We start from the raw sequence: 18,141 nt of genomic DNA on the forward strand, positions 1-18,141 counted from the left end.
GTGTTGAAATCATGCTTTAAGATGAGAAGAATTATTTTAGTTTCTTTCTTGCCTTCACACAGAGCCAAACAATTTGACTGCTAAAACACAAGGGATTCCACTCACCCATGGGTTAGCAGCTGCTGTCCACCTACTTCACACTGTCCTCACCAACACATTGAGCAGAATGGCAGCTTCCTTCCAAAGCTTTATCCCAAAATAGTTTCCCTGGTGTATTCCATGCAAAAATTCTCCATTTCCTTCCCAGACACTCCCCTTCCACAAAGCTAGTTTTAAATAAAGTTACTGCCTGAGATATCACTCCCCTAGGAGGCCAATCTTACACCAAGAATTTTTAATTCTAAGCTCACCTAAAATGTTTTAATAATAGAAAAGCATCTATGACAGGATTATTTTATACCCAAGTAAAATGCATGGGGAGATAGGGCCAGACCACCCCAAGCACGACTTATCTTTAAGCCGGCGTGACAACCTGAAGTAACAACTCAATCAAAATCCCCTGTGGTTCCTCCATTAATAAGACACTTTGCCTACAGCAGACATGGAAAATTGCATCCAGGTTTGTATGGCATTTCGTATCAGCTGGGGGAGCAAGGAGCAATGCTGAAGGTCAGAGCAAGAGCACTGTGCCTGCTTCGTTTCACCCATAGTACCCAGAAGACAAAAGTCAAGAAGTTAGTGCGGGAGTAAAAGCATCAACAACAACAAAAAAACCCTTGAGATACTGGAAWGGACTTTGTAAGCAATGTGAGGAGCACACACCGGTAAACATATCTCAAATATCTCTCACAGCTACTTGCACTCAGATTCTCTTTCCTCCCCATTGCATTATGTTTCTCTCCCACAGAAGAGAAGGGTAGGGAGTGCTCTGGGCCAGCCGGACAGGAGCAGACCAAGGTGAGTTGAGAGAGATCAGTTGAAAACTGAGCAAGAGAAGAAAGCTCAAGATAACAAGCAGCAGCTCTGGAGGCAAAACAGGGAAGAAAAACTGTACCCAAGAAGCAAATATACAGGGTTGGTTGGCATGTATCTCATCTCAARTCACTGAGGCTTGGGACTGCAGGGATTTCCTAGGGAGAAGTCTCAGGAGGGATCATTTTTCCAGTACTTTTGAGGACAGCAACAACTATCTAGGACTTATAACCAGAAGCTTTTGCAACTTTATCTTTAAAAAGTGCTGAAGAGTTCATGGAGAGAAGGTTGGAGCTCAGCAAGTTCATTATTTGTACGGGACCAGTTTGAATGCTGCCCTACCTACCTCAGAGCAGGGGACAAGCAATTCCCCAACATGTGGGTACTTCACAGTAGGGCACGTGGACAGAGATGTGGTGGCATGAGGGAAGAAAATGAGGATTTCTCCCACCTTCTTCCTGCAGGTGTTGTGAAGAAATGTGCCCATGTCCCACACTAGAAAATTCACCACACAAATTGAATTTATAAACAGAGGTGCTTAAAAAAAGGAGAGCTAGCAATAGAATGATAATATTACAAACAGTTCTCCCAGTTATTTATTACTTCTGCTTATTAGCTTCTTCCTTTGAGGAAACCAAAAATACAACTTCATCACGGGTAGCACACGCCTAATAAATAAGAAGATGCAAAGCCCCACGCCTCTTGACACTTTCACACCATTCCTCCAGCTTAACAGCAGCATCCTTGCACACCAACTCCTGGGAGTCTTTGCAGGAGATAACTCTCCTCTTTCAAAAGGGGAAGTGAATTAAACTCTGAACTCTAATCATGTTAATAGCCCTGCCTGACACCATAGATCACTGAAGCAGCAGTTCGTATGTGCCCATAAATTACTGATACTGTATCGTTTCACAGAAGATCCCTTCCCTTTAAAAGCATATTTAATAGATTTGCACCCACTCTTCTTTGTAAATACACTGGCTCGCACTGTCAGCTCTCCTAATGCTCTAGGCACCAATTTCAAGTTTCATAATCAATTATATTATTTTGCTTCTCAGCAATAACTTGATTACAGYTTTTGGGGTGTGACAGGCATTTGTAAACATTTCTGCCTGTCTTCATCTGAAATTGCTAATCTTCTTTCATTCCCTTCTCCCCACAAAACCTGTGCAAAATTGATAAAATAACATCAATAAATCAAGACACTTGCATTTTCCCTGAAGTGACTATATTTCAGGTTTCTTCACTGTAACACAAACAAGGACATAGTTCATCTAGCTCAACAGCCGGACCAGAATGAGTATAAAATGACGATGATGTTTTGTGGCATTTATTGCCAGTTTCGTTAATATGACAGACCATTTCTTTCCTGTCCAAGCTGCCTCTTCTAGATCTCCCTATCTTTGCAATAACCACCACTGTCCTAACATTTAGTAACTAYTTACAACTCAGCAATTGCTGTGACTGAGCTCATATCATTAAAAATGAAACAGTAACTTCAAGCGAAAAAAATTAATTACATTTGATTCTTACCATTGTTGACCACYTTAAACATTACACTGTGCTGCTGAAAGGCAGTATATAACATAAAGGGTTCATAAGCAGTATCAGAGAAAAAAGTTGAAGCAAAGTTTGCTGCRAAGTTTTAACAACAGCAAATGCAGCAGGTAAAAGGCACGTTAATCAACTGCTAATACAAGCCACGGAAAGACAAGTACCCATCCCTGAAACTAGCTGATCAGCCGCACATTTTTTAAGGCTACTTCAATCCACTCACGACTTCTCCAGCGGGYTGGGGAGATGTAAGTGGAGGACAGCTGATCACATTCGCTCGCTTTGCTCTCAGGGAGTATCTTTTTTCCCTAGGATAAGTCATTAGTTTCTCTTCTTCAAATCCACATTAATACCAAATGTTCCCAAAGAAGGCCCAAGCATTCTGTAATCAAATATTGAGTGAATTTTCTTCTTTGACTCTCCCTTCATCCATCATGTTTGGGTAGATAAAATATCCCCTACATGTAGGCACATTCTGGCCTTAGAAGCTTAGAGCACGTGAACTGTAGTTCAAAAAAAGGTGCCTGTGAAATGGGTAATTCAACAATTTTTTTTTCCTTCTAATTCCTAAAAGATCCAGAATTATCAGGACAAACTCGAAGTGCTATTCTACTATTCTTTAAAGTCCATGTTTGAAGACATTCCAAAGCAACTTGTGATTTCTAGTTGCATAAGAGGTTCCCCTTCCTGTTGAGAGGGCTAAGGGTAATCCATTTTACACAGTTTGCAGTCTCGGTGCTGGGTGAGCTGCAGGACAACCCCACGGAGGTTCACAATAAAATCCATACCTGCAAACATGACGCAATCTGCTAATTTCCAACAGCACAACAAAAAGAGGCTATATTCGAGGCAAGATCATGCGGAACAGAATAATGAAAGAACTTTCTACCTTACATCAACTTTTGAATTGAGAGGAAAAAACACCTAACAGCCATATTTAACCTTTACCAGTGATTTATTATGTGATGGAAAAAAAAAAATACCAAGAGTTCATTCAGTTGAAGGAACTGTTACTGTGCAAAACCCTCATCAGGCACATGGATTTTATGCAGAAAAGCTGTTAACCTCTTGCAGGAGTTACAAAGCCCAAGCACTCACACAGGAAGCTGAAAAAGGGGAAAACGTATAATGCAGATGAACTAAAAATTCATTTGGAAAGAGGAAAAAAAATCCAAGAAAAAAAAAAAAAAGGAAAAAAAATCTTTCTTGTCCATTTAATTCTTTCCTTCTCTCTGACACTAGTCTCTCTGTCACAAATTAGCTGCAATTTTCTTTTCCCCTACCCAAGTAGAAACCTCTGCTGCTAGACAAGCTCACAATCACTGTGAATTACTGAATCACATAATTTATTTTCTTTCTGGTGCGTTATTTTCACACAAATGGCTTTTAACCGCCTTAGCRGAAAGAAGCTGCTTTATGTTAGCAGAGCCGCGATAGTTTGCTTTGCTCTAGCAGGTTCCATGTATTGAGCTAATAAAGACATTCACAAATTCAACTCTGCAAATTATTTTAAAGTTAAAATCACCTTTCCCAACTTTAAGCTACATAAATGAAGCTTACATGTTGATTTTGCTCCCAGATAGGTATTCTGAAAATCAGCAGCAGAGCTGACCCCTGTCACCCAGCCGCTGGCAAAGCTACCGTCAGAGTGTGAGTTGTGGCAAATACTCCATATTTTGCTATTCTGTAATTGTTGACATCTCATTTTAAACTGAACAAGTTTGGCCACTTTTTTTCTTAAACAATTTTACCACTTTTACCATTTTTTTCACCCGAGAGAGTGACAGGGGATGAGGGAAAGGGTTGGGGCAAACGAAACAGAAGTGGGAAGCGCATTGTTGCAAAAAGTTAGATCTTCATATTTCTATTTCACACGGTTACAGTCTGTGAAACAAAGAACAATTCAATATTTCCAAGCAAGCGGATACCCATCTCCAGAGCTCCTCTGGGCAACATTACTTAATCTGCAGTTTATATCCTGGGGGGAAAAGGAGAGAGTAGAGAAACAACTTCGTAAACAAGGGATTTAAAAGTCTAGGGAAAAAACTTCAGGAAAGTGCCAAAATTTGGGCACTTATGTCATACCATCACAGGGACTGGGGTCAGGAACTTTGCTAAATACAAAAGGCCTTGAAATATCAAAGGCAAATAATGCATTAGAGCCAAACCTGCATTCCAGTTGCAGAGCCTTAAAGCTGACTTAGAGATAAGCCAGGATGCTCTAATTGCACCAGCTCTTCAGTGCTGACCCACAAAAGCAGGAGCATTGACTGGCAGATGTGATAAAAGTTCCTGACTGGTTTGAGGCAGGAACAAGCCACTGATTTGTACTTGGAAACTATTCAAACCTATTCTAAGAGTCATGTAGAATAAAGGGCCTTTTGCTCAGCTGCCAACAGACCAGCCGGAAAGCTCCACCAAGTGACTTCAGACGGACACAAAGCAAGCTCTGTGTTCCTGCCCAGGGCATGTCGCAGAGCTAATTCCCCTCTCCTAATACAGAGGACCTTGGCATCAGGGAACTACAACAAGCTTGGAAGCACAAAGACCCACAGGCCCTGCCTTGCTCCAAAATCCTCCTTGGCTTTTATGGATTGACCTCAAAGCAAAAGGCAGGCTCCAGCTCCCCACGTAGGACCTGTAAGTGCACTCCTGGGTGCCTTCATCATTCAGCAGCTTCAGTTTCGGAAGCCCTATACCCAGCACATGTCACACATCCAATTTAAGCCCAGAATCTCTAGAACTATCTCCCCTGAGTGCACATCTGCTCGGATGAGGGAGTTCAAGGTGCCTCCAAATGGTAATCAGGAAAATCAAAAGAACAACTCGTCTGCATCCAACAAACATGCTGTATTTTTCCACAGAAAAGTGGATTTTTAAAGTTGAGAAGCTAGATAGAGACTTTGTCAGTTCRAGTCTATCAAGCTGCTTCTGTCAGCAATGACCTTTGGATAGGGTTATTCCTCCACGAACCCAAGCACCAATGTGTGAAGTTCAGACACTGTCCTTCCCCTTGGCACTCTCAGTCACTTAACCATCAATTGCAGGGTCTCGCCTCTGTATTCAGAATTCAGGAGCACAGAAAGTTTAGTTATCCAATAAAATGCTACCTGTGAGCCAACACAAATAGCTTTCTCATGGTAGAAAACTAGATACAGGGTAATTCTCCCATTTATTCACACCTGCTAGCTTGACTTCAGTGATTTCAAACACTTCTTTCCTGCTTTTCCCTGCAATGCATACCGTATCATTACCCCCCAAGAGGCCACTTTACACTTTGCTCTCCTGCCTCTCTGTTCCTGCTTTGTTGTATAAATTCATATGGAAAATAATACCTAAGTGACTCTGCATGCTACAGGGAAGTTGCTTAAAACATCACTTTTTTTTTTTTTTTCCTGAAAATATATGCATGCCATTGCAAACAAAAAAAAAGACCGTCATCAAACCTCAAACTTGACAGGTTTTTCAGCATGAAAACCATAAATTAAGTAAAAATAAAATGTATATTTATTCAAATATATGGGTTTACTTACCACCAGAAAACTTCAGACAGTTGCAAAGATGACAGCAACCTGTGAGATCTGCTCTGCATCACCCTTGCAGATGTCTTGCTCTTTCAGGGACCCTAAAGGCACCTCCTGAAAGAAAAAAGAAAGAAGAAAAAGAAAATAAAGCAACTCTGTCCTAAGCAGAAGCTCGTAAAGGTGACCTTCAGTTGGGAAATACACTTCCCACATACTCAAAAGTAATTCAGAAAGCAGGAAGCCCTTCTCCCCAAGTCATTCAGATGGCAGGTTACATGTTGCAGACTGAAAAACATCAGGTTTAAAACCCAACCCAGAAACTGTGCTCTGTAATAACAAAACAAACAGCAGTTGCATTTGAGATATTAGAGCTCCTCTGTACCAAAACCTTGCCAGGAGTGAGGCAGGCAGGTTCACAAAAGCAGAACAGTGTTTTACCCTCGATGCAGAGGTAGAAGTGAYACGGCCTTTTCTCACACAGATACTATTACAGCAAGAGAGCAAAACTGCATTAAATGTCCCACRTTCTCCTCCCATGAATGATACTGTCTTCTAATCCACTAATCTAATATATTGACAATTCACAAGAATCAGGTCAAACGCCTCAAGTACATCAATGACYTTATTTCCAAACACAGTTGGTCTTCTCATTTGTCATGAAAATTTAGTTTCATCACATGCTTTTCTGAGAATGCAGAGTGTGCTTGCCCGAAACAGGCTAGGAATTAACTATATCCTCATTCGTGCTGGTAGATTACTGAGGTGATTTTTGCATGTTACATATCTAATGATTCATAATCTATAATCAGGCACCATTTTGCCTATATGCTACAGAAACATAAAACAACAACAAGAAAAATCACTTTGAGGCCTTCTTGATACCGTATGTGGTACTGGCAGCAAAACATTGTGCMCCCCAAATCAGCACCCAAGTGATGGTGGCACCTTGGAGAGCTGCCATAGCTGCTGCGGGAGCTTCTTGATTCAACATCAGTGGTGGCAAGAGGACATCCCAGTAGGCACTAAGCTACAGAGAGTCAACACCTGGGAATGGCCACTGCAGAGCCACACTGCAAGCTGATTGCTGTGCATTTCTCCAGTAGAAGTGTCCATTTGCCCCAGCTCACAGCAACACAATTCTGATTGTGTTTTTTTCTCCTCATTTTATGTAATGTAGTAGCCTAGAATATCAGCTTTTCTTCTGAACTTCCTTGTGCTGATGTGCATTAAATCCCACCTGCACAATACTCAAGGGCAAGTTTTGTCATTTGAGCTACATCATCCCTTGTGGCCCCCTTTCCGTGCCCACTGGACTAGTCTAGCACTAGAAGTCCCTTTGGGCATCTAAACTACATGCCACAAAAAAAGTAATGACATGTTCTTTCTTAAGGACTTTAATCACAAAGCAGCCAATGGAAGAGGAGGCCATGCATGTTTTTCCTCTTAAATGCAATTAACTTTTAATGGTCTATTTTTTACTGGAACAAATATGAGTATGTCATGGAACTGTCATTTCCAGCTCCTCCAGACAGTGACGAACAAGTCACAGAGCAGCCTCGCTGAAAGGTATGGCTCCAAAATACAATCAGTGCTCACTTTTCAAACGCTATGATTTTAATTACTGTCATATATTTTAATGCACAATAAATGCCTGTTCCCTAGAAAGAAACCCTCTTACTTAGACTTTGGAACATAAAAAGTTTGCTCTTAAGAAGAGAGTCAATTACTGATTATCTGATGACCTCAATGTGCATATCTACCTATCAGTCTTCTGTCATTGCACATTAGGCAAATGATTAAGTCTCAAGAAAGTGGAAATGCTATTAAATTCCACTCGCAACATATTTAGCATAAGAAAATATTTAAATGCTTACCTGTAATATTGTTTTTTAAAATAAAAAGTCAAAGCATGATTCCTGTAAAGCAGCCGGGAGCAGAATAATTAAATCATAAAACAACAATATTTGATCAATTTGGTTTGACACTGCTTCCTTCTAAATCATTMCTAAGTATGTTGAGATCTGAATACACGTTGACACATCAAAACACCATTGTGTGAGAGTTGTCACATACAGAAACAAAATTGTTCATACATGGACTGCGACTTTAATGCGTTGTAGCAGATGGTGCCACAAGCAGCTTGTCATTCCCACACTTTGGGTTTGGGCTTAGTTTGACCAAATGTCAACTAGATAAGAAATTTACTGACTTTAAACGCACAAGGATAATGTCCCCCTTCTTAATATCCATGAATAAAAGGCATAAAAGTCTTGCTATAGATAATGACATTTAAAGAACAGAAGTGCCAGCTCATACTTTTTTTCCTCTGCTGCTAGTTTATAAGGGACAGTTCAGGAAATTATTAAAGAAAAGTCGACCTTAAATTTGTGTCTGCAATCAGTAATAGGGGTGGCTAAGTAGATAAGTGAGCGCATCAGGTGTGCAGGATTCAACTAAGCTCCTGCTGAAATACGTGGCATTTACAGCGGACACTTAAAAGGATCTTGGCTGGTATCTATACCTTCGGGCTACAGATTAGAATAGAGTAATAGTAATCGCAATTCCTCTCCAAAGGACCTATAAAACACAGTTTAAATAGGGTTGGTTTTCCRTAATAATATCTATGAGCCTCTCTGGATACACGCTGAAGAACATGAAGCCTGTTTTTACATGGAAATAGAGATTTCCATAAGTGTGGGTAATTAAACCTAGAACTAGACACATGTCTTATAGATACAGTCTATAAACACTTTGAACTGTGCACAAAAATTTTGTTATCAAAAAAATCAAGGAAATACTTAAAAATACACATCAAAATAAGCTGATAGGGAGACACACTTGGCATCTTTGGGATGAAGCTTCATCCAACAAAAGGTTTTTCCTACAATGAGAGAATCTTCAGGAATTCAGAATCACTTGTATCTCTACAACCAAATTTGTAAATTTACTTAACTGAGCTCATTCTGACAAAAACTAGCAAAAAGAGCAGCCAGATTTCTGTTTGTGATTTCCTCTGTGTCCTCTCACTTCCTCCTCTTCCCACACATAYCCATGCTCTTTTTCTCTACTATGTGCCAACAAAATTTTGGTTAAACTAAGCAGAATTGAATGCTGTAGAAAGCTAGAGGGAAATATCTGAGGATACTTAAGGGAACGGTGGCTTGCAGCTCACAGATTCCAAAAGTAAATAAACCCCAAATTTGCAGTATGAGAAAGGGAAGTGTATAAACCCTGGTGAYGCGAGTCAACAGGCCAGGCCAGAAGGGCACCTGCAGAAATGAAGCCACCTGAGGCTAATTACAGCCATTGAAACTTCTAATTTTGAACAATCAGCTGAATAGCTTAGAAATTTAGGAAGTTCTGACTACCTATCAGCAAAGTAGGCAAAWTCATTTCTCTTAGTGAAGTTATCCAGAACTTCATCCTGAACTAAACTCACTCATTTACCTGTCTTGAAGTAAGACTTTCACAGACTGCAGGTCAAAATTAAAGCTGCAGTAAAGTTAGTAAGAAACTACTATATTAATTTTAAGCTGACATAAGTGAATTCTCACATCTCATAGTGAATTCTCAAGTTCTCATAAGTGAACTAGGTTGTTTCTTGCACTTAGCTAGTCAATGTGGTGTCAGAGTAAAGCTACACATGAACTTAAGCAGCCAAATACCATGAATCTGAAAGGGATTTGCATGCAAYTTAAATGACCACAGATGGTACAGGACACCAAGGAAAGTTCAATGCCCAATCTGTTGGTATGAATGTTGAGAAGGTTTAGGATCACCAACAAAAATAATTTCAATTTTTTTGTTCCATATAATAAAAGTTCATCTAGGGTGGAGGGCATTATCTCCTTTCTCAACACTGTAGATACGTCCTATCTCAAAAGACCACCTCAAAGAGAGAAATCTTGTATTATCATTTAATTACAAGTTACTCAAGCAAAACTTTTCATAAGAAAGCAACAGAGCACTCCTGTACCCACAGCATCCAGCCTGTCTTTGCTGTGCAATAATATCCCACTCTTTACCTCCTTCTCTTGCTATAGCAGAGAACCTTGCATGTTAATGCCTACAATCCTTGTTATTTAATAAATGCATTAAAGTCCATTGATTTTTAGTGACTATGATAGGTCAAATAAAAAYAAAGCGCAAGCATTTTGTAATGCATAGGACCATAAAGGGAAAAAATTCCTAATCAGAATAAGCAATTATTGTGCAGGTTGAAGAGAACCCCTAGAGAAACAAGTTCATCTCTCAGTTACATGAACATAAGCAAAGAGCAATTCCACTTGGGCTGAAACTTCAGGCAATGCTTGCTTTGGCCTTATCCTAAATTTACACTTGCATAATTGTACAATTGTTCCCAGGAGATGAACACAACACCACAGCACGGGTGCAGGCAACCATCAGGTTACCCATCCTCCCTGCACCACTACTGGGGACATTCACAGCACTCCCGAGCAGAGCACAGAGGCCAAATGCTGATGGTCAAGGGGGTTGTTTTGCTGTGCAGCCTCCGTCCACACCTCCATTTCACAGTCCAGCAGCATCGAAATGCTACTTGCTTCAAGATGTTATCACATCTTGCACTATATTTCATCTGGCCAACAAGGGTAAGATGAATCAAGGAGGACATTAGGTATCAGGAACAGGAGATGAGTGTGTTAGCAGATAGCTTCCCTACTGCAAACACAATTTTTATGGTATAATACTGAGATTTTTTAAAATTTACTTTCCAATTTTATTTCTAACTGCTGTATTCGTTTTTTAAGTTAACAACAAAATTGATAAGCCCTTTTTACCAGCAGTCAAGATTTTAATAAAGAACAAACTATAAACTCAACACCAAACTCTCAAAATACTCCAAGTAATAAGAATCTATTAGATAATAGTCTAATACTGCTAAAACCTTTCACATTAGCATATGAACATCTAACACATTAAGAAAGAATTAAGCTGAAACTGCATCTTCTAATCAAATTCTAGTCATATAATTTTTGCTGAATCAATTTGGAAAATCAGAAAGATTAAAGCTGGGATCCATTAATAAGATGGGAAGTGAATATAAACAATTTCTGCTGATTCAATTTTAGAAGCTTACAAGATTAAAAGTAAGACACATTTATAGAATGGAAAGTGAATACAAACTTATTATCCTTCAGATCACAGGGCTTTAATATAAAAGCATTCAATGAGAAATCACATTAAAGTTGCTTTTTACCTTCATCAGATTACTCAGTAAAGAAGCCACAAAAAAATCCCCATTGATATGATAATATTAAACACAAATATAATATTTTCCAGATCACAAAACTGCATCCTAATACCCCATTCAAAAGCCAAGCTTACACTGCAAACCAACCAAGTGTTATTAGATTAGGGCCCACTACGGAGCACCGCGCTCCTGCCCTGCGCCGCGGCGCGTCCGGACGCTTCTGGGAAATTAGCCAGCCCGATTACCGGTACAAGAAATCTTTCCTTTGGCTCTCCAGACCACTGATGTCAGTTAATTCCAATTTTAAAAGGACTCGCATTAGATTACAAATAAGAGCGCAAGCTGGAGAGCTACAGGCAAGTAGAAACATGGTAAAGAAACGCAGCTGCTGGACTGCTCGGAGGGATCTACACACATACATTTTCCCACTGGGGCGATTAAATTTGTTAAGAGATCGGGGCTGGAAGCAAAGTGGGTACCTCTCTCCACGGCCAGCAGCGGTRGACAGGAAGGGACCCCGCAGGAATCAGGTTCAGCCTCAGCTCTGTCCCTCCCTCCAGACAACAGTGCAAGAAGCCTCAGTCCAGACCCAAAAATACACGCGGCAGCTTCCCCTCCCCTGGCTGCCCGCCGCGTGCCGAGCCCTGCAGCCGTGGGGAGCTGCGATAGCCTGGCTCGGCTCGCTGCTAGGGGCCTGACAGYGCACATAGATCACGGGACGTCGCCGTGGCCTCTCCCGGCCGACGCGCGCGGCAAGGCGCAGCCTCCTCGGCCCCGCGCCCGCAGCAGAGGYGGCCTGCTGGGGCCTGGAGCGCCATGAAGCACCCTGGCCACGCCGTGACGCCCGCCGCCGCGACGGCCTGCGCGGGAGCACCACGCACCTGCGCCACCCGAGGTGTCCCACGCTTCCTCTGCTCCCTCCCTCCTGCCCAGCGCCGGGGATTTGACGTTTCTGTGATGCCAGCAGCGCGGAATTAGCCCTGGCAGCGTTGCACGGCCTTTGCAAAGGCCTAAAATAGCTGCAAGCGCCAAGTCCCTGGCAGAGGCAGGCAGGGGCGCTGCTCTCGTGCACCCCGACAGGGAGCTGATTCCAGCAACACTCCCCTGTGGCGAGGATAAAAAGGGCAAGGGCAAGTCTCCTAAAGATGGCTTGGGCTTGCAAATGGGACAAGCAGTGAAATGGGACACTGGACATGTACTGGACATTGCACAGCTCAGCAACTCAGCAGCTCTGGTCACAGGCTAAAAATTCGTCAAAGTTCCCATAAAGTCATGCTTTTCCAAGTCAGCCTCCAATACCTCTACCGATAGGACTGTGGACTGTAGCATTGAGCAGACACAGCCACTCCTGCCACCAGAAGCTCCCAAAACAGAGCTCTATTACATGCACCTCTGTCCCACTGCTACATATTTGCATTTTTTTAAACCAAATATAAACCATTTTTGTGAATATAAAACACTTAGGTGAATCACTACGTTGTGTGACCCGTTGCAAACCAGCCCTGGTGATTTTCTTTTTCTTCTCCTGTTGGGAATCTAGAGCAAGAAGAACAAGTCCAATAAGGTTTTGGCCAGTTGCATGTTTTGGATACGGACTTTGTAAAGAGTCAAAGTAGTCTGTCCTGAGCATAACRTTCTGTGAACACAGCCTGCCAGAGTCTGCAAGGTGCCAAGGAAGGGATRCTCAAAACAACTCTGCTTCTGTAACTTTGATTATGATAATTATTCTCAGGCACACAGAAAATTAACAGAGCTGTTTCACAGCATCTGACCAAGCACCACAGTGTCACAGACCAAGGAATCGAGGTGCCAAACTGGAAAACCGCTGTGCGTTAAAGCAGGGTGTTTGTTTAGCTCTGCTGCCTTGCTTTTACTGTGCAATCTTCCACTTTGCTCACCTGAATCAAGAGTTGGGGAAGCCCTAAAGCCAATCTGCCAGGCAACCATTTAAAAACCATCACCCGGCACTAACAGAACAAATTTAATTTCAGAAAGAGCTGAAAAGAGGCAAATATAATGGGAACCTACTGTTTCATGCCAGCTTGTGACACATCCAGCTGTGTCAGGAAGACAGGACTGTGCCATTGTATAGGGTACTTATTGCTGCTGTAACATAAGAATAAAAACCCAGCACTTGGAAGACCCCACTATTTTGGCTATCTTTTAAAAAAAAAAAAATCCTTAAATTGTCTCATTTAACACTTTTGAGCACTAATGCCTGGCCCTTTGCACTCATAGTACTGAGTAAACACCTGCCCCTATGCATTTTAAATCACTTCCTAACCTAATCAGGCARGGAATACGGAAATTCATCGGTGTTGTCTCCTAAACTCAAACGCAGAATCCTCACTTATAAGTCCTTTGAACACATGCCTTGCTTTCAGAAATAAAGTCCAAGTCCAATTCATTTGAAGAAATGAATGTGTTTAAATCCAGAGCCTTAACTTCCAGAATGTTCTTAAGCATTTTTTTTTTTAATTTAATCACAGATACTTAATGACCACTTCTTGCTTATGGTCCTTTGGAAACTGTCTGTCCAGATTACTCATAAGAGCTACACATATCACCTCAAGGGGAAGGGMAAGTTGATTAAGAAATTGTTTTTTTCTGCAGTACTTCCCATATGCAAGTYCCCCATTCACGTCTACAGGAGTTTTGTTCAGTTAACAGAAACAGGACTTGGTCCCAAGCAAGCCAATACGTGTACATCTGGTATCTCCCGCACTTCCCATCATAATTAAGGTTATTAGAGCAGCCATCAGTCAAGGCTCAGGGCCACGGTGTACCAAGCCCTGTGCAAACAAATAAAATAGCCTTTATCCCAAACAACCACCCGTTTCACCATCTGCTCTTGTCCACATTATCTTATTTAGACTAGGCAGAAATTATTCTTATTCCTCTCTCTCTTTTAAAACACAGACTATGGCACCAGTGTTTATCAGCTTTTCCAACTCATACTGTTCAATTGGAAATTCCAAACCCACAAAACTGATCTCAAGTTTTGAGTTGAAAATATTGGGAGGCGAGAGGGATGAGATAAGGCCTAGAAGAGACAGACTGAAAATAAATAATATAGAGCGTGTAAGAAAGGACAATCATGTGACACAAAATGCAATTTAAGTCAGTCTCTCAGAATGAGTAAAAACCAGCCAGCAAGAAGGACTTTGTAAGGGTAAAAATGAAGTGTGATAGTGYGGTCACCTTTGCACTTCTGAAGGATAAGTAATCAAAAGTGTTGGATTAGAGATTAGAGAGAGCAGAGCTGGCAGGGACTCTGGGAAGTCACCTGCTCCATTTCCATGTCCCACAGCAGGAGGAGCTCTACAGTCATCTCTCCAGCCAGATGTTTTTCTAACCTATTCTTACAGGCCTACAATGATGGTGATTCCAACCTCTCTCCCCCRCCAGGTACCTCACGTCTCCACCCTAGGAAATCAAACAGAAATTCTACTTGCTGCAGTCTAAGTGCCTTGGTTTCTGTCCACTGTGGACAAGGAGAAGGTTGTTACCCGTCTCTGTGAAGAAGTCCATTGCAAGCACGTTGGAGTCAGCCTTCCACCTTCATTTTTACCACTACTGCTCCCATTATTTGATTTAATTTGTAATACAGAGTTTTTTGGAATGGATGCTGAAGATAGCTCCATGGTAACAGCACAAAATCTGAGGTGATTTGTCCTGTCTCCAAATCACTAAAATCTTGAAGAGGAAAAATCCTCTATTCTCGCTACAGATGAGGGAGAGAGAATCACAATTCCTCCTCCCAGTGCTTGTATTTGTAAGGAAATTGGGGCTATTRTGTATGGCAGCTCTCATCTCTCTGAACCTTTCCTTCTCAAGCCCCAGACAGCCTGTTGCCAGCAAACAGCGTTCGAATGGGAGGGAAGCAGCTGTCCACCACGATTTCAAGTGGCAAGTGTCGAGGCACTCATAGAATAAAAGCTAAGTACTACCATCAATCAAAAAGTGTTAGCTTGAGGGAGACACCGCTATGTGAATTATTATGGATTGTGTTATGTAGGCTCTCTTCTTTGACCTTGGAGGTTATGGCATTAAGGGGGAGTGAAGCAAGCCATTGAGAGAAGCACCAGTGGGTGATGAAACACACTCTTTAGAGAGACCCTCAGACCTGTCATTCATACCCTTCATCTGCCTGGCAGGTACAAATGTCCAGAGAAAGTTGTTTTATAATTCTATATTTATTAACTTTCTCTGGACATTTGTACCTGCCAGGCAGATGAAGGGTATGAATGACAGGTCTGAGGGTCTCTCTAAATAGGGATTTTTCTTCCCCTCCCCTCACTATATTCAAGCACAAATCTGTCACAACTTCAAGATATTCTCCCCAAATATTGAAGCAAATAAATATCTCTTTTCATGAGAAGAAATCAGGTTTCACTTTATCATATCACTTTGACAGCTAAAGTATTTACAAAAGCTGCTTAATATCATAGAATTGAAAACTCTGAGTTAGATGTAAACTTTTTTTTCCTCTCATGAATCTAATCACCTGCTTTGTTTCCTAATGCYAGCTAAACACCCAGGAAAATGAGAGAAAAGACATCAAATTTACCACACTGTTCTGTTGCCTCATTGCCAAAATCCTGTCCCATTTTCCTGGGTCTTTTATAGTCCAGGCAGACCTCAACAGTACTACGAGTCTAGTGCGAGTCCTTGCCTAAGGAGCGGTTTGCCCAAGCTCCGCAGCTTATTAGAGCCTACAGACGTGAGGAAGCGAGCGAGTGCAGTCAGGAAAGCTGAAATGCAGAAGAAAGAAAAGAAAAACATCCATTATACACACAGGCCTTGATTTCAGAATTCAGAAATATGCAAAACAGAGCACAGCAATTAATCATTACTTTTATCATGCATATCTTAAAAGTTATATATTTACTTTATCAATTTAAAGGTCACAACCAAAATGATACGGTCTTTCAATCCACAGCTTCAAAGCACACAATATTGAACACTCCTCGATCTGCTCCTTCCTCTGATCTCTTTTCACACATTGACTTAGTACAGCTAGGACTACACACGTAGCAGGAGGAAATTTAATGGAACAGCAGAGAAGAGCATCTGGCTCCATCAGCAAGTCAAACACTGAACTCCTTAATCATGAAAATAATCCCATTCAAAGTAATGGGAATACAAAACACTCAAGTTTTGCCCCCTTGACACAATTTTTAAAAAGCTGCTTACACATTTTTAAAGCAACTAAGTAGTTACTTTAGGTGCTCACTTTAGGTCTTATCAAAAGCATAGCAAAAACAGATTTAAAATGTGCTGCCCTACCTGTGGTGTTTAAAGACAGATCTTGAGTCATTAAAAATACACACACACAGACTTTGGTTCCCTTACTTCAAAATAAATTTCTTTCCCTGACCCAATAATTGTACTTGCCCAAGTGTCCAGAAATTGCAATTAAAACGAAGACATCTGCAGGTGGTTGAGTGGTTGCATCCCACTATCTTCTTTAAGCTCTTCCCAGCTGAAACACTTAGCACAAGTCAGTTATGTCTCTTAATTAGCAGTTATGTCTCTTTCAAAAATTAACAAAGGGAAGTAATAGTAAAGGGTATGGATGTCAGACACAGAGGAAAAAAAAAGTTCCTGATACAGTTTTTCTTTTTTCTTGCTCCTTTTTTTCTTTTTCTGTTGGATAAGAAATTAGTATGCTGCAGGCAGCAGTAATGGAAATGTACTTTTATATCTATCTACTTTCTTTGCTTGGATTATTTTAAAATGACTGCACTACAGTGTATATTAACCTAGCCATCAACCTTCTTGTAGTCAGCTTTCTTTTTACAGTTGATTAGGAAGACAACTGCAGAATAAACAAACGATGGTTAACATCTCTGTACTCTCCTTTTTAAAATGGAAAAGAAAAGCAAACACATGGGAAGTTTGTATTAGAATCTGTACGAAAAGAAACTGGGTGATGGAAACCTTCAGCCCTTGCTGTCATCTCCCCAACCGTCCATGCTTGGCATGACGGATGAGCAGATCTCACTCATTTACTGCTCGGCAGCACCTTCATTTGCCTTGGTCAAAGGTTACGTCACACAACAGCGGAAAAGCACCTGCAAACTGCAGCAATTTTCTCCTTTTTTATTGCTTAATGCCCACTCATTTTAGTTTTACWTTTTTTTTCTCCAAAGCTGGAGCCCACACCGTGACTGGCTGAAGTACAAGAGATCAGAGGTCAGATGAGGAACACACTGCACATTCGCTTAAATCTGGGCTCTKAATTATCCTCCCTATTCTGTGCATCTGTTCCCAGTCTTCCARAAAGCTAAACTCAATGCTAAGAAGGGTTACTTACTATATGGGTAAGTACTCCTCTTCCTTTTGGCACATTACAGCAGATGTTGCTGTAACAAGAAAATATCCTTTCTGTCAAGAAGTGGATGATTTTGTGAATATACAACATTGTGCAAAACTAAGAGCTCACAATTTTACCCCTTTCTCTTCAAAGCTGCYCACATTTTACAGCGTGCATTTCTTTCTTAATTTTTCCACTTTGCAGCACAGATAACAGAACCTTACTTACATGAGAAAGGTCCAGCATTTAGCAATGGTGAGAAAATTGTTTTAGATCCCTAAGGGAAGGTGCTGTACAAGTGCATTCAATATTGTTATGATTTAATCCAGTCTGCTGAAGGAAAACGAAGAGTGTTCACCAAAGCTAAAGACGGGATTTATAAGTATACGCAAGTGTGTATATATATAGTATATTGTGTACACACACAAATATGTCTGCATACACACACACAAGCACTCCTTAAAACTTTAGGAAGGGACATCTCTAAGGAAAGGAGGGAGCTGTCCTGTAAGGACAAGGTTAGCACGAGGCAAATTGTGAAAGATACTTGATGAAGACTGACGAAAGGCATTTGTACTGTCAGAGTTTCTTTTTTCTTTTTTCCTGGGATGTGGACAAAA

The 18,141-nt window shown here is 41.1% G+C and overlaps 1 protein-coding gene and 1 long non-coding RNA gene across 3 annotated transcripts in view; both read right to left on the bottom strand.

Annotated features, from left to right (window-relative positions):
* Positions 1–6,071, bottom strand: part of SGCD (sarcoglycan delta) — a 236,370-nt gene extending 230,299 nt beyond the window's left edge. The window contains exon 1 of one of the 2 annotated variants that reach the window (XM_026047658.1): positions 6,000–6,071. The gene's annotated coding sequence lies outside the window, so the exon portion shown is untranslated. Of the gene's footprint in view, positions 1–105; positions 130–5,999 lie in introns of those variants that run through there. The other variant, XM_026047661.1, reaches the window with a different exon arrangement.
* The window catches only part of LOC112954480, a 122,796-nt gene continuing 110,720 nt past the window's right edge, over positions 6,066–18,141 (bottom strand). The window contains exon 3 of the long non-coding RNA XR_003250724.1: positions 6,066–6,104. This is a non-coding gene — a long non-coding RNA (uncharacterized LOC112954480). The remainder of the gene's footprint in view (positions 6,105–18,141) is intronic.

The sequence above is a fragment of the Nothoprocta perdicaria genome, unplaced genomic scaffold, assembly GCF_003342845.1.
Source record: "Nothoprocta perdicaria isolate Ctin4 unplaced genomic scaffold, notPer1 scaffold_5, whole genome shotgun sequence".
Classification (NCBI taxonomy): domain Eukaryota; kingdom Metazoa; phylum Chordata; class Aves; order Tinamiformes; family Tinamidae; genus Nothoprocta; species Nothoprocta perdicaria.